This window comes from Ovis canadensis, chromosome 11 (genome assembly GCF_042477335.2).
Source record: "Ovis canadensis isolate MfBH-ARS-UI-01 breed Bighorn chromosome 11, ARS-UI_OviCan_v2, whole genome shotgun sequence".
Classification (NCBI taxonomy): domain Eukaryota; kingdom Metazoa; phylum Chordata; class Mammalia; order Artiodactyla; family Bovidae; genus Ovis; species Ovis canadensis.
Window position 1 is genome coordinate 66,841,737 of NC_091255.1, and position 27,184 is coordinate 66,868,920.

The 27,184-nt window shown below is 47.9% G+C and overlaps 1 long non-coding RNA gene across 1 annotated transcript in view; it reads left to right on the forward strand.

The window, feature by feature from the left end:
• LOC138415445 (uncharacterized) overlaps positions 1–26,971 on the forward strand; it is a 41,846-nt gene extending 14,875 nt beyond the window's left edge. Inside the window, exons 2-3 of the long non-coding RNA XR_011247253.1 lie at positions 18,903–19,811; positions 25,863–26,971. This is a non-coding gene — a long non-coding RNA (uncharacterized lncRNA). The remainder of the gene's footprint in view (positions 1–18,902; positions 19,812–25,862) is intronic.
• Positions 26,972–27,184: the final 213 nt, after the last annotated feature.

Below are 27,184 nucleotides of genomic sequence, written 5' to 3' on the forward strand. Positions count from 1 at the left end.
TTCTGCCGTACAACAACGCAAGTCAGCCGTAATTATACACCTGTCCCCTCCCTCTCCAGCCTCCAGCATCTCACCCTCCAGGTCATCTCAGCGCACTGACCTGAGCTTCCCATGTTAAAGAATGACTTCTCAGCAGCTGTCTATTTACACATGGGAGTAAGCTGCTTCCACTTGAGCTTACTAGGTATTTTGACCTCTGAGGTAAGAGCTGGGTTTAAAAAGCTGATCCAAACCAAACAGTTGGCATTATTAGCATTGTTATTCCATTAGATCTGTTTGCGTGATAGAGGAGCTGGGTGGAATTGGTGGGTGATCTAAATGCCCCAGCCTAGCAAGATGCTCTGCAAATATCTCTTGTAACCCAACAGACCTCCGGAGCTCAGTGGACAACTAAACAGAAAATTTCCCGAATACCAGGAGATTGGGTTGTTTGGGGATGGATGGAAGCTGCCTTGAGACTTAAGCCTTATGGTAGCCTTTTCAGAGGCTGTGTGTGTGTGTGTGTGTGTGTGTGTGTGTGTGTAGAGAGAGGTCAAGTCCATACAAGACTCTTTGTAATATGAGCTTCATCCCAAATGATCAGAATCTCTTTTGATGAGGATGGGTTTGATTGCACATAGAGGGCTGTGTTTGTTTCAACCCAAACCAGAGGGTCAGCCTCCCCCCTCACCACCTTGTTCCCACCTTCCGGACTCCCTCAGCCTGCCACACACACCAATTTTCATTTTCAACACTTAGCGCCTGACTTAGTGATCTAACTTCACTGACTCAGAAAACCAGAAAGGTCAGTCTGACTAACACCTCACCCAGCGTCCCGGGATCGGCATCCAAGACAAACAGATCCGAGATGGGCTGCAGGCTCCCAAGAGACATTCCCACGTGTGAGAAAGCCCAGGAGAAACGGATGGCGTTTCTCAAGCTGGTTGACGTCACTCGAGTTCGCCATCCAGGGCTTCACCTTCTCGAGCCTGGAGGGGGTTGGGGCCCTAGCAGAAGGACTGTGCTGGTGTTTAAACAACAACAACACAGAAAGAGGGGGCGGGAGAAGAGTTCTTTCTGCCAATCAAAGGAGAAACCAAGCAAAATGAAGGAAGTCCAAGAAAAATATAACGCTATTGTTTTGGGGGCATAAGAGCCTGGCTCCGAGGTTGCATTGAGTAATCGAAGTCACACCCTTTCTCTGTGGGACTGAAGGAATGTTGGCTGCTTCTCTGGAGACAGGTGGGAGGTGGGTAGACAGGTCTATGGAGATGAGATGTTCTCAGAGTCAGGCCTCTCTGAACATCCCTGTGGCCTTGTCCCTGGGAAGCTGGGGACACAGAGAAGCTGGAATGTAGTGCTGAATTTCAGCCAGGGGGAAGAGACCACGAGTAAGGGGTGGGGAGGGGGGAGCAGAGAAAGGGCTCCAAGGAAACTGGGAAGCAGGGACGGAGATGGCCTGGCTCTTTTTTTTTTTTTTTCATCCTCATCTGAACAGGGGCTCCTGTGTCCTCAAGAGCCCCTTGGCTCCCTCTCACGAGACCGTAGGGCGGCGACCCAGGCAGCGGTGGTGTGTCTGGGTCTGGGGTGCGACGGGAAGCAGGAAGCACCAGTCATTTCACAAGAAGGCTGGACGGTGGGGAGTGAGCCAGCGAAGGCTGGCAGACCCCCAAGGTGGGGTCGGAAAGTCTGGCCCGGCCTGCAGAACATTTGGCTCCGTGTTGTTCTGTGGGTAGGTTAGAAAACACGGCAGTCCGCAAGGCTGCCCCAGCCCACCTGAAACCACCACCTCCTCTTGCCCAGCCTTGACTGCGACTCTGCGATGACATGTCAGCTGCTGGCGGTGAGCGTCCGTGGCCCCGGGAAGGACGACTGTGACCAGACGTCTTGGCATGAGTGTCCCTTCCCAAAGCGAGTGCTGAAATAGAGCTCCCATGAATGCGTGCAGGCTCCCGAGAGACGCTGCCACCTCGCTTCATCCCCACCCCCCACTCCTTCCCCTTCTCTTGGATCCTTGCAGGAGTCTGGTGGCTGTACATGTACCTCCGGAGTTGCTTGTGACTCTGCTTTTGGAGCGTTTCACTGTCCGGTCAGTTAGTGGACCTTTTCGCTCTGAATGTGTCCATCTGTCCCGTGGCTCTTGGTCTCTCTCATGGGCTGAATATCTCTTATCCAAACTCTAACTTCTCTTCTTCAACTATGAACGGCAAAGACTCAAGAGATGATTCCTGCCCCTGCCCCGCCCCCTGCGCCCCACCTTTTATTTTCCTTTGGATGTGAATGTATCAGATTCACCGGCAGTGTCCTGCCTGGGTGTATCTGAAGCTGCTTCTCTTTCAGAAAGACAGTGTCATTAGGGTGCTTCCAGTGGTTTACGAAACGCTTGTGCTGCAAGGATTTGTTTCAGTTCTCGAGTCTCTGGACTTGAGCAAATGGGCGTTATTCCTTGTCTAATCCACAGCAGTACTCTTTAAAAAAGGCTTTTCATGTTGTATTGGGGTATAGCTGATTAACAACGTGATGATAGTTTCAGGTGAACAGGGAAGGGACTCAGCCATACACATACATGTATCCGTTTTCCCCCTAACTCCCTGCCCTGCCAGGCTGCCCCGTAACACTGAGCGGAGTTCCCTGTGCTGTACAGGAGGTCTTGTTCGGTATACACTTTAAATAGCTGTCATCGTTGTTCAGTTGCTCAGTCGTATCTGGCTCTTTGCACCCCCATGGACTGTAGCACACCAGGCTTCCCTGTCCATCACCATCTCCTGGAGCTTGCTCAAACTCATGTCCATTGAGTCGGTGATGCCATCCAACCATCTCGCCCTCTGTCTTCTGTGTATGTCCATCCAAAACTCCCTAACCATCCCTTCCCTACGTCCTCACCCCTGCGCACACACTCATATGCTTGCTCGCTAAGTCTGTGAGTCTGTCTCTGTTCTGTAAGTTCACTGTCTCGTTTTTTTTAGATCCCACTTATGAGGGATGCCATACTTCTCCTTCTCTTGCACAGCAGTACTCTTGGCTCAGAAATCTTAAATTCCTTCTCTTTCTCTTTTTCTGTTTGATCAACTTGCTCTGTGACTGTTTTTAGAGATTTTTTTTGGATATGGACCATTTTTAAAGACTTTATTGAATTTTTTATGCTTTTGCTTCCGTTTTGTGTTCTGGTTTATTGGCCGTGAGGCACGTGGGAATCTTAGCTCCTCCACCAGGGATGGAACCCTCACCCTCTGCATCGGAAGGCGAAGTCTTAACCACTGGACTGCCACGGAAGTCCCAGCTCCATGATTTTAGAAAAGCTGTATCGCATCTCTGGGCTTCAGTTGTATCTCTCACTCATTGGTGGTTCTTCATCAAAAGTTAGCATCCACTCACTCTTCTTTTGCTTCTCCCAAGGCCAGAAGACTCTGCCCTTAGTGATCTCTGGCATGCTCCTTCATGGGGGAGTTGGGTTAGGGTGGTGTTCAAAGATGCTTAGAAGGAGAAGGGTTGCGAATTGCAAGAGCTATTTGTTTTGGCCTGAAAGATGGCAGTTCATTAATCCATGCTTAAGGCATCCTGTACCTCACCCTAGAAACAGAGGAGGGCTGATCATCCCTGGGGCAAGAGCCCCAGAACTCTTAGGGTTTCAAATTTATATGGAAGCCACCATGGGAAATATCTCTGGGCTGAACAGATGAGGGATGAGCCGGTCTGGAAATATTTCCTCGATGTAAACAGTCATGTTTACAAAAGGGCATATGGACAGAGTTTAGACTTGATAGATTTCCATCATTAAAAAAAAAAGATGATCCAGCCAACAAAAGATATACCTTCACCAGCGCTGGAGTCTGAATTCTGTTTGTCTGATATGGCGTGGCATCACCTAACTGGGGCATCTGAACATCCTCCAGTTCCTATCACAGCTGCACTGCCCAGTTTTCTGAATTTAACATCCAAGCACTCAGAGCGCTGCTGTGCAGAGAGATCTGTGCCTCTAGACAGAAGACAGCTCTCTGAGGAGCCCTCCATTTGGGGCTGACTTCCTTGGTGTTGAGGCTCTAGTAATGGCCTTAGCTCTTTAAAGAACGGAATTTAGGACTCTAGAGGCTTCCCAGGTGGCTCAGGGGTAAAGAATCCGCCTTCCAATGCAGAAGATCCGAGTTCGATCCCCGGGTCAGGAAGATCTCCTGGAGAAAGAAATGGCAGCTCCCTCCAGTATTCTTGTCTGGGAAGTCCTATGGATAGAGGAGCCTGGGGTCCATGGAGCCTACGGTCCATGGGGTCAGAAAAGAGTCAGATGTAAGTGAGCAACTAAATAACAACAATAAATAGGAATCCAGGGCAGTGAGAAGCACTCATCGTTGGCAACATTCTCAGCTATAATTGGATACTGATCGAAGACACTTTCTAAAAATATGACTACTTCTAATACTAATCCTTGAATTATTCATTGAAAAGCCACCGTGAGTAAAAACATTGGACTGAATACGCCATGCTGAATACGTGATGGCTCCTTGTGCGCGAGCGCCCAGGGGTGGAGGACCTGCGTGTCCAGCCTCGTTCTCTACCATGGGAGGAACACTAGGACTCCTCTCCTCACGAGGCCATTGTGAGGATCTGAGCTAGCGGATGTCATGTCGGGGAGTTCTCGGTGTCTAATAAATGCTCGGCATAGGTTAATTGGGCGAGCTCTCTGCTCATCATAAATTGAAGGTGAGCTGATGTTCAGAGCAACAGAATAACACGTCTGAAGAAACTCTTGAGAGTACCTTGGACTGCAAGGAGATCAAACCAATCAATCCTAAAGGAATTCAACCCTGAACATTCATTGGAAGGACTGATGGTGAAGCTGAAGCTCCAATACTTTGGCCACCTGATGCAAAGAACTGACTCATTGGAAAAGACCCTGCTGCTGGGAAAGATTGAAGGCAGGAGAAGGGGACGACAGAGGATGAGATGGTTGGATGGCATCACTAACTCGATGGGCACGAATTGGAGCAAACTCAAGGAAATAGTGATGGACAGGGAAGCCTGGCGTGCTGTAATCTGTGGGGGTGTAAAGAGTCAGACATGACTAAGTGACTGAACAACGACACCAGCTTCACAGAGCTGGTAAGAGGAAGTGTTGAGATCCAAACCCAGACCTGTGTGAAACCTGGGTTCTCCTTTCTGAAAGAGGATGGCTAGAAACCCTGGGGGACAGCTTGAACAACCACGGAGCACTGCTTTCCCATGTCCTAGGCTTCCTGTGACAAATCTCTTGAAAAAAGTGGCTTGGAGAAAAGAATAGGAATACGAGAGCCACCTAGGAGAAGGGTCATAATTTAAAAACGCTCCTCGAGGGTTGTTGGGTGACTCTTTCAAATTTTCTTGATATTTGAAATGTTCATAATGTAGTTTCCTGGTGGCTCAGACAATTTAAAAAATTCACTTGCAATGCAGGAGACCCGGCTCTGACCCCTGGGTCAGGAAGATCTCCTGGAGAAGGAAATGGCAACCTGATGCAGTATGCTTGCCTGGAGAATCCCATGGACAGAGGAGCCTGGGGGGCTACAGTCTGTGGGGTCACAAAGAGTCAGACACGAGTGAGCAGTAACGCTAGCACTCATGGAAGGTAGGGAAGGAACGGGGCACTCTGGAAGCAGGTGCGGTTTATGTAGAAGGCAAGGGAAGACTGGAAAGTCAGCCTTTTCTAGCAGCAAGAAGGACCAGCAGTGGCCTGGAGCTCTGAGCCTCTTCTCTGGGGACTCAGCTCCTGAGTCACTTGGTGTGACTTAGAAGACATCTGCCCAAGCTGGAAGATAGGGTCTAAGGAAAAAAAAAACCTCTTTTCCCAGAACCTTGCTGCTCTCCACATTACGTAATACAGAGCTATGTGCCTGCTGTGAGGTTGGCAGGAACCTGAACGTGATATGTTGATAACACACGGAGTCTTGTGTGCAAGCTCTGTTTACCTCCTGGACCCTCCCTCTCAGTCTGGAGCAAGTAACTGGCTGCACCGCCTCTGTCAGAGCGGGAGAGAGTCTGTATTTTACAGACGTTCGTGTTTATCTTGCTGTCTAACTACATCGGCCATTGTGGATTTGGGTAAAGCAGAGCCCTGTAAAGAGATGGAGAAAGCATCCTTTGATAGAGAGTGAGTGTGTTCCCATATATACCTTCCTTGTCAGATGAAATCCTTGTCCATGGAGGAGGACCCACCCATGGTCAGGAAGGAGACTGGAACTCTCTCTTTTTAAAAATTTTTAATTTTGTGTTGGAGTACAGCCGATAAACAATGTTGTGATTGTTTCAGATGACCAGCAAAGGAACCCAGCCATGCAGACACATGTATCCATTCTCCCCCAAACTCCCCTCCCACCCAGGCTGCCACAATGACATTGAGCAGAGTTCCCTGCGCTTTACAGCAGGTCCTTACCAGTTCTCCATTTTAAATATAGCAGAGTGTATATGTCCATCCCAAACTCCTGAACTGTCCCTTCCCCTCCATCTTCCCTCTCCCGGCAACCATAAGTTGGTTCTTGAACTCTGAGAGTCTGCTTTTGTTTTGTGTGTAAGTTTCTTTGTATCATTTCTTTTTAGAGTCCACATATAAGGGATATCTTTTGAGGCTTTGTCTCACTGCCTAAAGTATTTTTATTTTTTATGCCAATGCTCATTTAAATATTTAACTGAGTTTTATGCCCCTAAGTTATCTGTTGGCATCAGAGAATGGGGAACTGGAACTCTGTCCTTGAAGGAATAGCAGAAAGATGCCTTCCGATCTCCCACTTTCAGGCCATCAGACCTAAGTGGGAAAAGAGAGCAGGCCTTCTCAAGAAGCCTTAACCATCCCAGCCCAAAGGGAGGGCAAAGCCTCAGGTCAGGGCAGGTTCCCACGAGGCAGACACATGTTTGCAAAACAAGCAGCAGGAGGAAGATTCTCAGTCTGCAGAGACATCTTGGGGTTGCGACAGGCTTGGAAGGGGTGATGGGAGCTGGGGCTGGGAGGCAGACCTGCCTGGGAAGAGCCCGGTGCCCTCGGCTCTCCGCCTGGGATGCTGCGTGCCTAGCAAGGAGGAACCGACTGGCTGAGATAATTGTCCCGTGTTTATATTTGAAAAGGGATACTACACTTCCAGGATAATTCCCTCCAGCCTCCTCTTGGGCTAAGATTTCCAACTGGTCTCGAATCTTGAAGAGAAATCAAGGGCTGATTACCTGGCTGACTGGGTTGCAATCACACCTTTCAATACTAATTATCTGCTCCTTGAGTTCAATGACACTGAGCGTCCAGGCTCTGGCTGGGGCCGGCCTTGGTTAGTGGTTTGCATCAGTGGCTTAAGACAATGATTTGAACGGACAAAGTACCCGCACGATGCCTTGATAAGCAGGAAATGAACGCTTGTTTGCAAATAAGATTGGGAAATGCGATCGGCTTCTTGTTCTGCATCCGTCTTTGGGTAACTAGCCTGATAATACCCAAGTTGAAGTAATACGTTAGTAGACACCAAGAAAGGGAGCGTTTTTAAATGACCTTCCCCCGCAACTTTCTGTATCTGAAGCCAAGACAGAAGTAAAAGCAATGTTGTTTTATGTGCTTTGTGTCCATGTGGGAGGTCTGTCCATTGTAGCTTCAGTGTTTCTTTGTGGGGATTCAGGGAAACGGGTAACCATTTGCTGTGAAACTGTTTCGGGGTTTGATTTATTCACAGTCGTGTCTTTTCCTGGCCACTTCCTCCAGGAAGTGGCCTTCTTCTCTGAATAGAATAGGTTACTTCAACATCAGGACTCTTTAGTGTGGTGTGAACAGCTTTGGCGTAGGATCATTTGAGGGGTATATTACTTAGAAAGTGGAATGTATTACAAGTGCCTGGAAGCTCATGGAGGTTGGGGATGTGGGTTGGGTGAAGGGAGAGGGCTTAGGGCCGGTTATCCATTGGAACTGCCTGCGTTGGTATCCATTTTAATGTATCATTTCTCGTGCAGGAGTACTGGGGACAGAGGGTCAGTGTTCACGGTCTTTAGTCTTTGGGGAACGTTACTTTCAATTCTTGACCTCTTGATTGTAAGTGAGAGAAGGCTAGTAGTGGTGAGAACGGAACTGGGTTCTCCTAAAAATGCTGACACCCTAATCCCTAGTACCCTGGAATCTGACCTTATTTGGAAAGAGGGTCATTGAGATATAATTTGTTGAGATGAGGTCATGATGAAGAGGTTGGGCCTGAGATCCTATGGGATCGGAATCCTTTTTAAAAGGGACAATCTGCACACACGTGGAAGTAAGATACAGGGAGGGGCACCGTGAGAAGGCGGAGGGTTGGGTCCGTGGGTCTGTCGGCCAGGGAGCACCGGAGGCTGCAGAAGCAGGGAGAGGGGCGTGGACTAGCAAGGCCTTTCTCGTTGAATTCAGAGGGGCCGTGGCCCTCCTGAGACCGCGAACTTGGACTTTTAGCCTCTGGAACTATGAGATGGTATGTTTCTGTTGTTTTAATCCACCCAGTCTGTGGCACTTCGTTTAGGCAGCCCAGGGTAACTGATGTGTACCCAGCTTCTACAGATCCAGACGCTTGGACGGGATCAGCAGCGTCAGCCTCCCCAAGGCAAAGAACAAAGAACATCCTTTGGTTTTTCAACTTGGGAAGTGGGAGGTTCTTGGTCTGGGATGACTGATGTCTCAGGATCGCCCAGCATATCTTGGGGATGTTTGAGTTTCAGGGAACTGAAACAACTCAAAGCCAGCCTCAGGCCACGTTGCTAACAGGGTTCAGGATGCAGTTGCGATAGCCGTATGGAAGGACGGACTTCCACTCCGAATCTCTCCTCCACTCTTGTGCCTCCCTTCACCCTGGAAGCACAGCCAAGAGGAAAACATTCAGCATCAGGGCTCACTTTACAGTCAAGGATGGTTAAAGACACAGAGGGTTTAAATGGCTTCTTTTTTCACCTACTAGACCAATCGTATCACCCTTTAAAATAGAGTAGAGTGTTCCCTTCAGCATTCCTGCCCTGCAGCTGCCCCCAAAGGTAACTGTGAAGCAGGGGGAAGTGGAGACTGTCTAGGCAGAAAATAGTGTATTTCACCTTCATCTCTTGGTTACTGTCCTGAGAATCACAAGATCCATAAGGCACTGATGTGTTCCTTTTATCGATATATCATTTTATTTATTTATTTATCTTGGCTGTGCTGGGTCTTCATCGTTGGAAAGGCTTTCCTCTCGCTGCGGCGAGCAGGGGTTCCTCTCTAGCCGGGATGTACAGGTTTTTCATTGCGGTGGGTTCTCTTGTCATGGAACACAGCCTCCAGAGCACAGGCTCAATAATTGGGCCCACAGGTTTGGTTGCTCCAGGGCATGGGGATCTTCCCGGAACAGGGATTGAACCTACGTCTCCTGCATCAGCAGTGGGATTCTTTCCCGCTGAGCCCTGATGTGTTTCTTAGTTTATTTAGCTTCTACGCTGTAATGGGAAGGACAACCAGGGAGATCTCTCTCCCCTGAGCCCTTGCCTTTTTTTTTTTTTTTTTTTGCCATCTCAGTGTTTAAAACCATTGAACCACAGAACCTGAAGGACCCTCAGAGATCAACATTAAAGCTTCCTTAAAAAAAAAAAAAACTTGAGAAGCTGAGTTCCAAAGAGGGAGTCAAACTTGCCCACGGTGCTCGTGCCTTAAAGCAGAGTTCAGATCCTCACAGTCTGAACCTTTCTCTTCGATTCACACCGTGTCTCTTTGTTGTTGTTGTTTAGCTGCTAAGTCACGTCCGACTCTTTTGTGACCCCGTGGGCAACAGCCCACCAGGCTCCTCTGTCCATGGTATTGCCGAGGCAAGAATCCTGGAGTGGGTAGTCATTCCCTTCTCCAGGGGGTCTTCTTGACCCGGGGACTGAACCCGGGACTCCTGCATTGGCAGCCGGGTTCGTGACCACTGGGCCATCAGGGATGCCCACACTTTGCCTCTGTTCCTTCCTTTTTTCTGGAAGGTTCAAGGCTTGCCTCGTGATTTGACAAGTCCTCAGGATCCCCGCTTCTGCGACCCTCCATCGTCTCTCCACCAGGTCATGCAAAGTTGTTCTCTTTCCCTGTACAGCCCACCCTCCCTTGCTGGACTGCTTTGATTGGTAGGGAAAGAAGCACTCGTCTCTCCTGGACACCTGCTCTTTGCTGTGCATCTTGCTGCGTGCCTCACCTGTGTCAGCAAGTGAGGGGACTGTGGGCTCAAAGAGGTGGCCGTCATGCCCCGGATTTCACTGGGAGGGATTGGGGGCAGGAGGAGAAGGGGACAACCCAAGATGAGAGGGCTGGATGGCATCACGGTCTTGATGGACGTGAGTCTGAGTGAACTCCAGGAGTTGGTGATGGACAGGGAGGCCTGGCGTACTGCGATTCATGGGGTCGCAAAGAGTTGGACACGACTGAGCGACTGAACTGAACTGAACTGAACTGTTAAACAGGAGAGCTTGAATCCACCGTTCTCTGGGGAGGTTCCTCCTTCGGCTGGAGAAAGGGGGCCATGCCCATGGGCTGGTGCTTGGGTGTAGCTCTCACCAGGAGAGGGAGAGTGAAAATGGCGCCTTCCTGCTACATTTCCACTCTGCAACATTCTTCCAGCTCAACTGTTCTTTCAAGTCAACAAGGGCACTTTGATTCAACAGGAGTGATGCCTGCTATCTGTAAATGAGGTGACTTATTTTTTTCCTGCTCTGAATCTTCCCAACATAAATAGAAGGCTCTATGGTCACGGGGCACACAGACTCCTCCGTGGCATGCTCATAGTTCTAGCATCATAGTCAAAGCAAATCAACAAATGTTTGGTGGGTACCCACGGTGCCCAAGGTGAAAGGCGTGATGTGTGAGCTCCTCTATTTGAGTTGGTTCCTAGCCTCGAGAGGGATGACTCAGGAGCCACTTAGCAAGTCAACAGGCCCAAAATAAGGATGTTCTATGAGGAAAGGAGCCACTTGCCACACCACGGTTCACCTCCAAGCCTTTCCTGTCACGTCTTTCCATTCCTAGCCTGGTCGTGTCTCCATGACCACGGCCACATCCTGCTCACTCAGCCTGGTGCCACAGCTGGGGTTTTGCCCCACCTCCTCCTGAAACAGCCCGAATGATGTAGTGGAAAGACTGGGCACCTGGGCTCCTCACTCCCTCACTGGCCTCTGCTACAGGGACCAGGTGGGGAAAATATCACATGCACCTCATGCTCTGCATTTGTAAATGAGGGGTTCCCCCCAAAGGAAATGAAAACAGGGCATTGAAAGGACGTGCACAGCCTTATTCATAATGGCCAAGATAGGAGACCAGTCTCAGAGCCTGTCACCCATCAAGTCAATACCTGAACAGGTGAAGAAGAAGTGTGATTATACTTCCCTGGGGCTCAGACAGTGAAGAACCTGCCTAGAATGAGGGATACCCAGGTTCAATCCCTGGGTCGGGAAGATCCCCTGGAGAAGGGAATGGTACCCATATATTAGTGTGTGCAATATATGAGCTTCCCTAGTAGCTGAGCTGCAGTCTCATAGCTCAGTAAGTAGTCTGCCTGCGATGCAGGAGACCTGGGTTTGACTCCTGGGTTGGGAAGATCCCCTGGAGAAGGATACGGCAACCCACTCCAGTATTCTTGCCTGGAGAATCCCATGGACAGAGGAGCCTGGCTGGGTACAGTCTATGGGGTTGCAAGAGTTGGGCACGACTGAGAAACTAAGCACACACACACACACACACACGCACACACACACAGTGGAATATCATTCAGCCACGAGAAAGAAGAAAACCCTGCTGTTTGTGGCTACATGGTTGGACCTCAAGGACATTATGCTAAGTGACATAAGCCAGGTAGAGAAGGACCCATCCTGTTTGATATCACTTACATGTTAAATCCGAAGAAGCCAAATTGAAACATATATGTTACCGTATGCAAAACAGATAGTGGGAATTTGCTCTATGACGCAGGGACCTCAACTTATGTGCTCTGTGACAACCTCGACATGTGGGATGGGGCGGGAGGTAGGAGGGAGGTTTAAGACGGAGGGGACATATATATATATACCTGTGACTGATTCATGTTGACATATGGCAGAAACCAACACAATATTGTAAAGCAGCTATCATCCAATTAAAACTAAATAATTTTGAAAAATAATAAAGTAGCCAAATTTGTAAATACAGAGTAAAGAGGTGATTTACCAAGGCCTGGGAGGCGGGGTGACAGGGGAGATGATTTGTAAGGTTACAAATTTGTAACTAGCAGGTAAATTAAGTCCTGGAGATGTGATACAGGGCATAGTGAGTGTAGATGACAACCTTGTATTATAAGCATCAGACTGGCTTCAGACTAGATCTGAATTATGCCCAACATCAAAAAGAAATGACAGTTACGTGCTGTGACAGAAGGGCTATAGCTACAGAGGCAGTCCTGTTACAATGTAAATGTATCAGATGCATAAATAAATGCATCAGGTCAGCATGTTCTGCCTCTTGAATTTACACAATGTTACAGATATATTTCACTTAAACACTTCCATGCACATGCGCACATAGCAGCTCCTTCCACAGAACAAAGACATCTAGAGGTCGCCTTGTAGTTTTACCTTCAGGACACGTGATAAGATGCAGAATGGATTACAGGTAACCAGGAACCAGGGGTGGATTTTATAAGAAAAAATAATTAGCTGACAAATGAGGGCAGTGATACAAAAGTGTCTGTTTTTGCAATAATAAATAAATACAGTAGAAAGTTTTCCGTGAGACTCTATTAAACAGCTTCACACATACAACTGGGAATCAACAATGAGTTTACTGTTCCTAGTAGATAAAAATTAAGCTTGCTTAAGGGTTGGGCCAAGTGGTCCTGGACTACAGACTTTGTTGCCTTGACTATAACAGTACAATTTGTCATTTACTCTGTTCCAGGCTAACATGAGCAAAATCTATTTGGAAGTATCTTGTTTGCAAACATTCGTCAGATTCAATTTTTTTTTCTTTTTGTATTAAAATTCAACTATGGATGTATATGAAACTAAATGAAGATAATTTTTCTCCCCCCAAAAGCACACTTGTAAAAGGGGATTCTATTTAATAATAAACTTCTTCCAGTTCTAAAACCTTATAATTGTTCTGTGCCAATCTCTATTCCATGACTGTCTTCAAGACTTTAACCAAAACTCTTTTCTTTTGATTTTTTTCCTATGAATTCTAGATCAAAACATTTATCTAAAATCATTTCATTATACTATTTTATGCTTTCTTCATAAGCTCCTAGAGCAGTTTAATAAGTATATATTTTGTGTTCTGAGCAAGACTATTAGCTCTTGAGTGTAGAATTGCTTTATTCATTTATTTATAATCTCAGGCACTTGACAGATTTGTACTGTATAAATAGAACTTTTTCCCTATGTATAGTTGATTTACAATGCTGTTAATTCCTGTTATACAGCAAAGTTGGTTTGGCTATACATATGTATACAGTCTTTTTAAATATTCTTTTCCATTTGGCTTGTCACAGGATTTTTTTTTAAGAGGAGGAGAATTGCTTTACAGTGTTGTGTTATTTTTGCTGTATAATAACGTGAATCAGCTGTAAGTAGACATATATTCTTATAAATTCCATGTATTAGCTCATCACTGATAATATCACTTCATCCAGACCATTAAGTTAGGATATTTTTATAAACACACTCTGTACTTACGGAGGTAGAGAAGGTTTTCAAGCTGACGTGGGGGAAAATGTTACACGGCTGGTATAGTGCGCAGCGGATGGAAGACACACCAGAGAGCGGGTCATTTCTTTATTTGTTTGTTTGCCACTAAAATCATTAGTTCCCTTGACCTTTGGGGCTATGTATCTTTCTGCCACTGATGTTTGTCATTCGCATGAACTCAGTGGAAGATAAAATGGCCCTCAGGAGTGGAGATTCTGGGTTCTGGTGGCTGTTATTGATTTTCGTCTTGAACTCATTAAGCCTAGACAAAGCAAGGACATTTACTATGATTTAAACAGATATTGATTGAGTCCTCATCAGACCCCAGGTACTGCACTGACCCAGCTGAGAGCAACTCCCCAGGCCCTTCACGTTTGAACAGGAAGAAAGAGCAAATAAGGAGTGTTAGAGATTGGGACAAATATCTGAAGAACGCAAACGAGGGCCCGGGATAGAGAATAACTGAGGTGGGGGTGGGGGGCGCCCTTCACTGCACAGGATAGCCGGGGAAGGGCTCTTTGAGAAGATGGGGTTTAAGCTGATGCCTGCAGCCTTAGAGACAATGTTCCTGAGGGCAGGGGGCCGCGGGAGGAGCCCACCAGGCCAGGACAGGCGTCCACTCAAAGGCCCTGGGGTGGGGAAGACTCGGGTGTGCTGGAGGAACCGCAAGAACGCTGCGGAGCTTGCAGATGCAGTGCCTGTGGAGGTCGCCTTTGCGGGCCCACCCTGCTGGAAAGTGGGGAACCCCAGTCTGCGCCCCGCTTCACGGCGCACGTCTCGGTGAGGAAGCCGGAATGGATCACCTGTCAGGACCGGGAGCCCTGGGCTTGGCCGACAGGATGTGGAGCGTGTGTGTTTTCTGTTTGTTCTTGAAGTTTGCTTCCCTGCAAATACATGCCTAGCTGCCTTGCCCCTCTCACGGGGAAGCCAAGGCCAGCACTCCATCGCTCATGAGCGATCCTGAACAAACAAACCCTGATCCTCCACGCAAGCCTCGTGCCAGCCCGTCAGGCCCGCGCTGGCCATGCAGCCCGGAGCTCAGGAACAATCTGGTCCTGAGGAAGGGAGGGAAGAAAAACAATTTCGAATTCCAGGCGCCGAGGGCCTCTGACAGACGGCCGTTGTCAGGGGCAGGAAAGCGAAACCATGGCAAGGAGCTCAGTGGCGCCGCTGGGAAGGGCGGAGGATGTTGAGTTTAGGGGCTGCTGCCCAGGGACGTGTGGCCGTGAGGATGGGATGGGGAACAGTTTACTCCTGGGAGCTCTGGCAGCTCGCCTTAAAGGACTCTGCTTTCTCACTTCACATCATGAGAAGAGGGACTTCCCTGGAGATCCAGTGGTTAAGACTCCAAACTTCCACTGCAGAGTGTGTGGCTTGATCCCTGGTTGGGGAACTGAGATCCCATGTGCTGAGCAGTGTGGCCAAAAGATTTTAAAAAATTAAAATGAAGTTATGAGAAGAGTGATACTTGCCCTGCCTCCCTGGGGTTGGACATAGGAATGAGGGCAGCTTTAGGAAAAAGCAACACGACTCGTTGGAAAAGCGCCTGATGCTGGGAAAGATTGAGGGCAGGAAGAGAAAGGAGTGACAGGATGAGATGGTTGGATGGCATCACCTACTCAATGGACATGAGTTTGAGCAAGCTCCAGGAGTTGGTGACGGACAGGGAGGCCTGGCATGTTGCAGCTCGTGGAGTCACAGAGTCAGACACGACTGAGCGACTGAACAACATACTTTTTGGAATTGCAAAAGGCGGCTGCCTCCCTCTTTAGTTACACAGTCGGCCAGGCCCTCCAGAATGCCCTCTGTCGAGTCTGCTAGCTTCTCTCCCTGACTTTGCTCTTCCCTGAGGTCAGTCTTACCAGCTCCTCTTTGTCTGGTCCACTCGAAAGATTTCAGGTCTGGGTGGAGGTGGAAGGAGAAGCATGCTTTTCGCATCCTCTGATTCAGTTGTCCGTTTCACTCAGGTCATCAATTACAGATTTCTAGAGGCTCAGTTTCGAGGACTCGCTAGTCAGAATAAGCGGCCCTAGGTCACGACTGTGCCAGGGAGCGGAGCCAGAAAGCTCCTTCCTTGCTGCTTCACAGGGTCAAGTCTTCAGAAGGTGAAAGACTGCTCTTTGCAGGGTGGGCCTGCATCACCTGCCCAGAGCTTGGGAAACTTCACAGCTCCGGTCTGAGCTGGCCTGTCAGAAGTCAGAGCAAACTGTGGAGGCCAAGGACTAACCTGTGCCTCACGCCCTTCCCATGAGAGTCCGAGTCCACTGCCAGCTGTGCATATGGGACATCGGGAATCTGAGTGTGACTATTTTGACGTTCCTGCTTGAGGGGACAGTTCATGACCACCCACCACCGCCTTCTGGCCAAAAGAAGAGGACCAGTGAACAGTGTTAGTCGCTCAGTAGTGTCCGACTCTTTGCGACCCCAGGGACTGCAGCCCACCAGGCTCCTCCGTCCATTGAATTCTCTAGGCAAGAAGACCGGAGTGGGTTGCCATTCTCTCCTCCAAGGGATTTTCCCAACCCAGAGATGGAATCCTGGGCTCCTGCATTGCAAGTGGATTCTTTAGCATATGAGCCACCAGGGAAGCCCCCAAATGCAGAAGAGAAAGGAATAAAAATGGCAGAATATGTCGTGTTGCTTTTAACTTCATTAAATGGTTTCACAGTCCCAGCGGCATATTTGAAAGCTGGTCACTAAGAGATGGGCTCTTCCCTGACGGCTCAGCTGGTAAAGAATCTGCCTGTGATGCAAGAGACAAGGGTTCAATCCCTGAGCTGGGAAGATCCCCTGGAGAAGCGAATGGCAACCCCCTGCAGTATTCCTGCCTGGAGAATTCCAAGGACAGAGGAGTCTGGCTGGCTACAGCCCATAGCATCACAAAGTGTCAGACATGACTGAAGTGACTAACATTCAGTTTCACTAAAAGCTAGATCATAATTACAGATTTCTCTTTCATTTTCTCAGTTTGAATTTATTTCAAGATCTAAATCTTACCTGTGTTAAAATTTATGGTTAACTTAGGGTAAGAGGCGGAGAAGCCAATGGCACCCCACTCAAGTACTCTTGCCTGGAAAGTCCCATGGATGGAGGAGTCTGGTGGGCTGCAGTCCGTGGGGTCACTAAGAGTCGGACATGACTGAGCGACTTCACTTTCACTTTTCACTTTCATGCATTGGAGAAGGAAATGGCAACCCACTCCAGTGCTCTTGCCTGGAGAATCCCAGGGATGGGGGAGCCTGGTGGGCTGCCATCTTTGGGGTCGCACAGAGTCGGACACGACTGAAGTGACTTAGCAGCAGCAGCAGCAGGGTAAGAGGAATGCAGTATGGTTAAGCAAACCTATGAAGTTGCAGTTTTGTAGCAACAAATTTACTCCATAACTCTGAGCTCCAATTCTCTTACAAACACAATGGAGAAATAATTGAGACTGTGGAGGCACTGTGAATATCATGGATGATATCCTTACATCAAAGTCTTAAAAACCAGTCATCTGTTTGGAAGGACATGAGGGCAGACAGACATTTTTACTCTCGCTGTTTCAGCCTTCTTTGTCCTTCCCTTGGATTGTTGTATTATTACTAAAATTTATGAAAACACTTGGAGATTATGTGTGAGGTTCTGTGTCCAGCTATGGGAGAGCCCCAGTGGTTACCCCCAGGAAGGGGGATGAATCGCAAGAAAGAGATAATCTGTCCTCCATCACGGTGTCTGCCTGAATCTTAGTAGACCCAGAACCATGAGGCATATCCACTCTCCTAGAGAACTGTACTTAGGAGACTAGTCTTTTCTTAGTTTGTCTAATTGCCATACTTCCTGAAAGAAAAGATTTGAATGGGCTAATATGCTATCATTCCACTTAGACGATCTCTTGGGGCAGAACTGGAATACAGTGTCCTCCAGAGACATCGAGACTTCACGCCCAGGCCCTATGTGGCTACCTTTGACTTATCGACCATTCCCTGGCGTGATCAGATGTGGTCAGAGAGGCGGGTTGGTTTGCGCACACAGCATGGCAGGACCTCCATCATATTGTGACAGGCGGCTTGGACATCTGATGATGCAGGGCTCCTCCTGAAATCACCCCTCATACAGTTCTCATCTTGTCCTCAGTCTTGGAGTACCAGTCAATGGCGTGCCATTTGCCAATGCATTTTGTTCTCATGATAACGTGATCTTCACAGGTATCTCTAAAAGTCCTTTCTTTGAGTAGCATTGGCTTATGCAATACCGTTTATAAAATAGATGGCTGGCGGGAAGCTGCTGTATAACACAGGGAGCTTAGCTTGGTGCTCTGTGATGACCTAGAGGGGTGCGATGGGGAGACTGGGAAGCAAGTTCAAGAGGGAGGGGATATGTGTATACCTATGGCTGACTGGAGAAGGAAATGGCAACAGACTCCAGTATTCTTGCCTGGAAAATCCCATGGATGGAGGAGCCTGGCAGGCTACAGTCCATGGGGTTGCAAAGAGTCGGACACAACTGAGTCACTTCACTTTATGGCTGATTCACGTTGTTGTAGAGCAGAAACCAACACAAGAGCAACTATAAAGTAACTGTAACAGCAACAGTGAAGCAACTATACACCAACTAAAAATTAAAAAATAGAAGACTTCTCTTTGCCAAATGTGTATGGGCAAGCCTGTAGATGTACCAGGTGGAAGCCCATGGGAACTCAAGGAAGTTTGGAGATTAGCCTGAGAACCACTGGTCTTATTGTCAACAGGGATTTTGTCCAGCGACCTCAGGGAACCTCTGCATTTGCTAAAATGTGAGTCTTGGTCCTGCTGGGGTTTGGATTTTGTTCTTCTCCTGAATGGCATTTCCTCTGATGGTGATACATGTTCTCTAAGCATCATAATGAAAGTGAAAGTCGCTCAGGCGTGTCCAACTCTGCGACTCCACGGACTATGCAGTCCATGGAATTCTCCAGGCCAGAACACTGGAGTGGGTATCCTTTCCCTTCTCCAGGGGATCTTCCCAACCCAGGGATCGAACCCAGGTCTTCTGCATTGCAGGCGGATTCTTTACCAGCTGAGCCACAAGGGAAGCCCAAGGATACTGGAGGGGGTAGCCTATCCCTTCTCCAGTGGATCTTCCCAACCCAGGAATCGAACTAGGGTCTCCCGCACTGCGGATGGATTTTTTACCAACTGAGCTATCAGGGAAGCTCATCGTAAAGCATCATAATACCACGAGACAAACGGCATCTAACATTCTTCTCACACTAGTTTTATTTCTTGCTTGTCCGTTTCTTGCAGATCCAGGACTAAGAAGAGGTGCACGGCTGACGCCCGACAGTGACTCCTCCGTAACATTCCGTGTCCCTGGCGCTCCACAGCCTTGCCCAAGCTCTGGCTCTAAATGACACTGTCTTTATTAATTTTTCAAATAACAAAATGAACATCGATTAGTCCCTGTTGAGTGTTCCCTCTGTGTAGGAAATATAACTTACATGTACTTGCTTATTTTTCCTTGCACAAAATCCTATGAAGTAGCATCATTCCTGTTTTACATACAAGGAAACCAAAACCACGGAGATGCTAAGATAAATATCCCAAGATGACTCATCTGGGAAACGCCAGATCTAGGATGTGGACCTGCTGCTCAACTATTGGTGTCTACGTTTCAACTGGATACTTCTTCAAAGGCAATTCTGTCCATGTGACTCATAGAACAGTTCTTGGCTGGTTTTCCTACCAGCCAAATCAGAGACTCTCAAGCTTCAGCCTAATCATAGCCCATGGAATCCGAAACTAGGAGTCAGCAAAGGTCAAGAATTTTCAGGGTAGCTGTCCAACGAGAGAATTTCAAATATCAAGCTCCGAGACTGCTCACTCTCAGAATGGCCTTTTCTAAAATGTACTGAATCGAAAAGTTGTTATTTGTGTGTTGGCCGTGCTGGGTCTTGGTTGCCGTGAGGACTCTGTCTAGTTGCGGTGTCCGTTGTGGTCCGCAGGCTTCTCTTCGCAAAGCATGGGCTCTGAGAACAGACTTCAGTGGCTGTGGCACATGGGCACAGATGCCTCAGGCCACGTGGGATCTTCCTGGACCAGGTACTGAACCTGCGTTCTCTGCATTGGCAAGCGGATTCTTAGCCACTGGACCACCAGGGAAACCCTCAGCAAGGTCTGTTAAGCGACTGATCCGTTGATCAATCCATTCAACAGGTATTTATCCAGCCCCTTGTATCTCTTCTGTGCTGAATATTGTTCTAGATGCTGAAAACAGAATTATGATTAGATTAATCAATGACTCAGTGCTCACAGAGCATACATTCTAGCAGGGGAGATATATTTCATAAAGAAACAGATACATATAATCAATATGATGCCAGGAATTAAAATCTAGATCGAGAAGTTGTGCTGTGTTAGGTGGCGTGTGTGTGTGTGTTCGCACTAAGTCCCTTCAGTCGTGTCTGACTCTTTGCAACCTATGGACTGCAGCCCACCAGGCTCCTCTGTTCATAGGATCCTCTGGGCAAGAATACTAGAGTGGGTTGCCATGCCCCCGTCCAGGGCATCTTCCTGACCCAGGGATGGAACCTGTGTCTCCTGCGACTCCTGCATTGCAGGCGGATTATTTACTGCTGAGCCACCAGGGAATCCCAGTGTTGGGTGGTGGAGGGTGTCATGTCGAGAGGGTGACCAGGACTTCTCTCTCTGAGAAAGTGGCGTTTGAGCAGGAGCTTGAGTGACGTGAAGGAGAGAGACAGATACACGCCTCACGTGGTAGAAGTGCTGGAGTCATTTTGTAAAATAAATTCTTCCTACTGCACCTTTGACTTTACATGAAAACATAGAAGTTCCATCGGGTCAATGATGGACTGACGAAAACGTCACTCATCACAGCAAGGCTGGTGAACTAACTATTTTAATCTCCTTGCCTAGCAACAGGGTTGGGTCGGTGGTTCATAAAACGGTTGGCTCCATGGACATCATTTTCTGACCAGGGGTTTGGGGTCTGCTGAGTGACTCCCCATTTGTCCTTCTGAACTGGGTTAGAATCGGGCAGGCTCCGTTTCACGGCTTTGTTCTGCATTCTCTGGTGAGCCAGAACATCAGCCAGTTTTCATTGATGTTGATTCACTCGAAGGAAAAAGTTGTGGCAGAAACTGCCCGTTGTGTGTGAAATGAAACCGTTCTTGGTTGATCGTCGCAGGCTTTGTTTCCATTTGTCTCTCCCAGAGGCCGTGGTTTCAGTCTCTGATTCTGAGACAGTAATGCTCGGCTGGGTGAGGACAGAAGCTGCAAAGACAATCTTAAATGTAATTTATTGGGCAGGAGAATAGGTTAGGCAAGGCCTGGCCTCTTCCTCCGTGAGTATCTTGAGCAGGATGGCTGTATTTGCTTGCAGACAGAGACTGACTTGGGCAGTATCCTTCGACATCTTCTGGCCTGGGACTAGGAGGAGGCTGATATAAAAAATGGGACCTGTGCTCTAGATTGTGTCTCCATTTCTGCTTTGCAAACAGGATCACCTATTTAATTTTTCGGGACTTCCCCGGTGGCTCAGACAGTAAAGAATCTGCCTGCAATGTGGGAAACCTGGGTTCAGTCTTTGGGGTGGGAAGATCCCCTGGAGGAGGGAGTGGATACTCACTTCTGTCTTCTTGCTGGAGAATCCCATGGACGGAGACGCCTGGCGGGCTACAGTCCATGGGGACAGAGGAGGCAGGACTGAGCAACTAATCCTTTCACTTTCTTCGTATCATTTTTCTAGATTCCACATAAATACGTTAATTTATGACACTTGTTTTCTACTCTCTAGGCCCATCTGCTTCTCTACAAATGACCCAATTTCATTCCTTTTTTTATGGCTGAGTAATATTTCACTGCATATGTGTATCAGGGCATCCCTGGTGGCTTAGCAGTAAAGAATGCACCTGTCAATGTAGGAGGTGTGTTTGGGAGGGCCCCTGGAGAAGGAAATGACAACCCACTCCAGTATTCTCACCTGTAAAAATGCTATGAACAAGAGGAGCCTGGCAGGCTACAGTCCATGAGGTCACAGAAGAGTCAGAGGCGACTGAATGACTAAACCGCAGCCAGATACACGAACCACAAGGGGGAAGGAGGGTGGGAGGATCTGGGAGATCGGGCCCGACGCGCAGACACTACTGATGCTGTGGATGAATAGGGAACTGATGGGAGCAGGCCGTGTAGCTCAGGGAGCTCTGCTCAGTGCTCTGTGGTGACCTGAATGGGACGGAGAGCCAGAAGGGAGGGGGTGTCTGCATAGGTATGGCTGATCCACTTTGCTGTACAGCAGACACTAATACCGGAGAAGGCGATGGCACCTCACTCCAGCACTCTTGCCTGGAAAATTCCATGGACGGAGGAGCCTGGTAGGCTGCAGTCCATGGGGTGGCTAAGAGTCGGACACGACTGAGTGACTTGACTTTCACTTTTCACTTTCCTACATTGGAGAAGGAAATGGCAACCCGCTCCAGTGTTCTTGCCTGGAGAATCCCAAGGAGGGCGGAGCCTGGTGGGCTGCTGTCTATGGGGTCGCACAGAGTCGGACACGACTGAAGCGACTTAGCAGCAGCAGCAGCCACTAATACAACATTGTAAAGCAATTATAAACAAATGTGATCGGGGCAAGCATGACTGAATGAAGGTAGAGACTCCCGGGATGTCTTTGGTCGGAGGTAATATTTTAACTCTGTTCAGAGCCAGATTTTGAATTTTGGCAAAAACATGTTTCACATCTCGAAACGCCTCTTCCTGCTCTCCCGACTGTTGCTAGTTGAAGACTCTCAGCACCTCAGCTTTGTTAACCCCTCCCTTGATTTCCCACCCTCCCCGACAATGGCAAACTGCCAAGAGGGCTGTGCCTGGAATGGACAATTTGTAGGAAGCTGGAAGAAAGCAGGGTAAGACAGAACGGAAGGAAGAAGGAAGAAACCCCCCATCCATCCATCCAGTTCTGGTCGTAGGTCCTGCTCCACAGGACACACATGGACACGTGTCAGAGAGTGCAGTTCACGTCTCGACCCTCTGCTGAGAGCACTGTGTGACCTCAGACAAGTGTCTGAGCCTCTCTGAGCTTTGGGTTTTTCCTCATCTGCAAAGGAGAATGTAAGGATTCATTTCAGTGGAATAACCTCAGCCAAATGATGCTGTTAAAGTACTTAGCAAACTGCCTAACAGATAATAAGCAGGCAGCTTGAGAGCTATTTCATCACGACTCGACTGAGACATGGAGACCCCCAGGGTCAGGGGCGTCTTCAGTGGGTGGTGCTGCCTGGGGCTAAAATTGCAGCTGTGAATCCCAGGTCCATGCAATCTTTATCTTTCCATAGCTAAGAGGTTTGAACATCTCCAAAGCTGCTTACGATACAAGAACTTCACAGAGGTTCAGCAGCCAGCAAAGCCGCCAGAAGATGTGACGGTTAGTTCTATGTGGGGGCTTGGCGAAGCTGCAGCGCCTGGCTGTTTAATCAGATGCTCATCTAAATATTGCTGAGGAGGTATCGTGTAGGTGTGTTTAACATTCGTGAACTGTTGGCTTTAAGTAAGGGAGATTACCTCAGTAATGTGGGTGGATCTCATTCAGGTCGTCAAAGGGGACTTCGGAGCGAAAACTGTCTCCCAGAGAAGAAAAATCTGCTTCTAGAATGCAGAATTCATCCACACCTGAGCTCCTAGTTTGCTGCCCTGCCCTATGGATTCCGGGCTTTCTAGTCCTCGTAATTACATGAGCTAATCCCTGAAACAAATTTCTTCATATATATATATGAAGTGCTCAGTTGTATCCAACTCTGTGTGACCCCATGGACTGTAGCCCTCCAGGCTCCTCTATCCATGGAATTCTCCACACAAGAATACTGGAGTGGGCTGCCACCTCCTCCTCCAGTGTATGTCAGGAAATGTATACAAATGCATATTTCTGTATATGTATTTGGGCTTCCCTTGTGGCTCAGCTGGTAAAGAACCATCTGCAATGAGGGAGACCTGGGTTCGATCCCTGCATTGGGAAGGTACCCTGGAGAAGAGAAAGGCTACTACTCCAGGATTCTGGCCTGGAGAACTCCATGGATTGTATGTCCATAGGGTCACAAAGAGTCAGACACAACTGAATGACTTTATATATATATGTATGTATATGCTAAGTCACTTCAGTCATGTCCAACTCTTTGCGACCCTGTGGATTGTAGCCAGCCAGGCTCCTCTGTCCATGGGATCTTCCAGGCAAGAATACTGGAGTGGGCTGCCATTTCCTCCTCCAGAGGACCTTCCTGACCCGGGGGTGGAACCCACGTCTCTTATGGCTCACACACACACACACACACACACACACACACACATATATGTATATACACACATATGTGTATATGAAGAAAGTGAAATTGCTCAGTCGTGTCTGACTCTTTGTGACCCCGTGGACTGTATCCTACCAGGCTCCTCCATCCATGGGATTTAGAAATCAGTCCATGGAATTCTCCAGGCCAGAATACTGGAGTGGATAGCCTTTTCCTTCTCCAGGGGAGCTTCCCAAGCCAGGGATCGAACCCAGGTCTCCTGCATTGCAGGCGGATTCTTTACCAGCTGAGATACAAGGGAAGCCCATATGTATGCATAATTATAAAATTATATATCTTTAAAATTATGCATTTATATATAATGTTGTTGTTCAGTCATGTCTGACTCTTTGTGACCCCATGGATTGTATAGCCTGCCAGGCTCCTCTGTCCAGGGGATTCTCCAGGCAAGAATACTGGAGTGGGCTGCCATTTCCTTCTCCAGGGGATCTTCCCGACCCAGGGATCAAACCTGTGCCTCCTGCATTGGCAGGCAGATTCTTTAGCACTGAGCCACCTGAATATCCCTTATATATAATACATAAAACATATGTTTAAATATATAAGGTTGGATTAAAGCTCAACATTCAGAAAACTAAAATCATGGCATCTGGTCCCATCACTTCATGGCAAATAGATGGGGAAACAGTGGTAACAGTGTCAGACTTTATTTTGGGGGGCTCCAAAATCACTGCAGATGGTGATTGCAGCCATGAACTTAAAAGACACTTACTCCTTGGAGGGAAAGTTTTGACCAACCTAGACAGCATATTGAAAAGCAGAGACATTACTTTGCCAACAAAGGTCTGTCTAGTCAAAGCTATGGTTTTTCCTGTGGTCATGTATGGGTATGAGAGTTGGATGGTGAAGAAAGCTAAGCGCCAAAGAATTGATGCTTTTGAACTGTGGTGTTGGAGAAGACTCTTGAGAGTCCCTTGGACTGCAAGGAGATCCAACCAGTCCATCCTAAAGGAGATCAGTCCTGGGTGTTCATTGGAAGGACTGATGTTGAAGCTGAAACTCCAATACTTTGGCCACCTGATGTGAAGAGTTGACTCATTGGAAAAGACTCTGATGCTGGGAGGGATTGGGGGCAGGAGGAGACGGGGACGACAGAAGATGAGATGGTTGGATGGCATCACCGACTCTATGGACATGGGTTTGGGTAGACTCTGGGAGTTGGTGATAGACAGGGAGGTCCTGCGTGCTGTGATTCATAGGGTCGCAAAGAGTCGGACACGACTGAGCGACTGAACTGAACTGATATATATATATAGTATACATTAAGTATGTATAAAAACATATAAACAAATAAGGAATATAATATATAACGCATATAATAATATATAATACATATAATAAATACAACATATATTTACACATTATATATCACATTATATAGGATAATCTATAATAAATATGGATCTTATATACATAAATACACACACATGTATATATAATGTCCTATTTCTTCTGTTTCTCTGGAACACTGACATAAAAACCCGTGACTTCAGCACCTATGTAGACAGGTTTTAGCAGGACTCTTTTTTCGGCTAGTCTATTATAGGAATCCAGACGTGAGTTCCTAATGAAAACAACCAGAAGGGAGGAAGGCAGGAGCTTCTGGCTCGGTGGGGGCCGGTGTGGGGAAGGATTTCCTAATCTTAACCTGAAAAGGGAACTTCAGGGAAGGATGGACACGTCCCAAGCCCCAGCCCGGTGGTCCATCCCCGAGAGGTTCCGCAGAAGTAAACAGGCCGGGTGGGGCGTGCAGCGGCGCGGCTCCAATCGCTGCGCGAGCCGGCCTTTTCCCCGGGCTTGGCCATGGTGGTTTGTTTAAAATTAGTCCTCGTTTGGCCTGTGGGGAAGAGGGAATTGCAGGGTCTGGGTTTAACTCCAGGCCTTCGCATTTCAGGTTCCGGGGCCGCATCGCTGGGCTATTTTAAAAGTGGAGAGACCATGCTCCCAGGACTGCCGGGTGATCGGACCTCCATCCTCAAGACTGCCCCTGGCTGGAAGCCTCAGCTGGGTGGGAGGCAGACCCCTGGTCCAATCTTCCGTTCCCAGCAGAGCTCCTGCCTCCCACGCTGAGACGTCTCCAAGCTTCTGGGAGAGTTGCTCCTTTCAGGAGGGAAGTGTCATCAGCGGTCCCACTGCAGAACAAAGTCATCACCTGCCATGAACACGCACTATCGTTTTATTTCATCTTTAAGGGGAAACTCACACCTCCTCAAGCAGGTCACCTTGGAACAAGCTGCTGGATGGATAAGTTTGGAGGAAGGAAGGTTGAGATAACTAACTTCATGAGTGCGTGCTCAGCCGAGTCAGACGCTTTCCTGAGCCCCATGGACTGTAGCCCACCAGGCTTCTCTGTCCCTGGAATTTTCCAAAGAAAAATATTGGAACGAGTTGCCATTTCCTTCTCCAGGGGATCTTCCTGACCCAGGGATGGAACCTGCATCTCTTGCACCTCCTGCTTTGACAAGCAGATTCTTTACCACTGAGCTATGTGGTATGAAATTATAATAAAAGATTTCCATACACCTGTCATATAGATAATTGATTTCTGTTCCAAACACAGACAACTATGTCATCTGTGAATCTGTGATTCAGTTATGAAAGTTTCTATGGTTTGTGTTCAAACAGATTTGAGCAATGAAAGAAATATTGTGTCTAGGCATCTGTTGGTTACAACAGCTCGGTAGCCAATTCCTGCTGTATCTCCCCCATAGGACCCCGATTTGGTTGAAGTTTAGAGAAACCATGTGCCAGGGAGGGTGGACTAGGAGGATGATAAGGGAGACAACTTCGTGGATCTTAACCAGTCATGAGATTCTTAAGGTTCCCTATGCTAGTGATGGACTTAAAGGCAGGCATTCTAAACTCGGCATAAGAAAGGTAACAGCAATCTGCTGCAGGTTCTGGGAAAATACTGTATGAAAAGATTCATCAAAAGATTCATTCTTTTTGCTTCAAGGGTTGGCATGTAAGTCTTGACCAAATAAGTGAATAAATAATTAAAAATATTGTGTTTTTTTTTTTTTAAGTAATGCTTGAAGCTGCTATCAGTTGCAGTTATTAGGGAAAGCCAAAACACTCCGAAAGAGACCAGTTGTTGAGTGGCTGACTTAACCCCTTCTGGAGACACCCTGCCCCATTACCTTCTGATGTGCCCTTACCATTTAAACTGCTTTTAATGAGGAGTTTTGTTCCTTGAGCCAAAACCAATCCACTGAT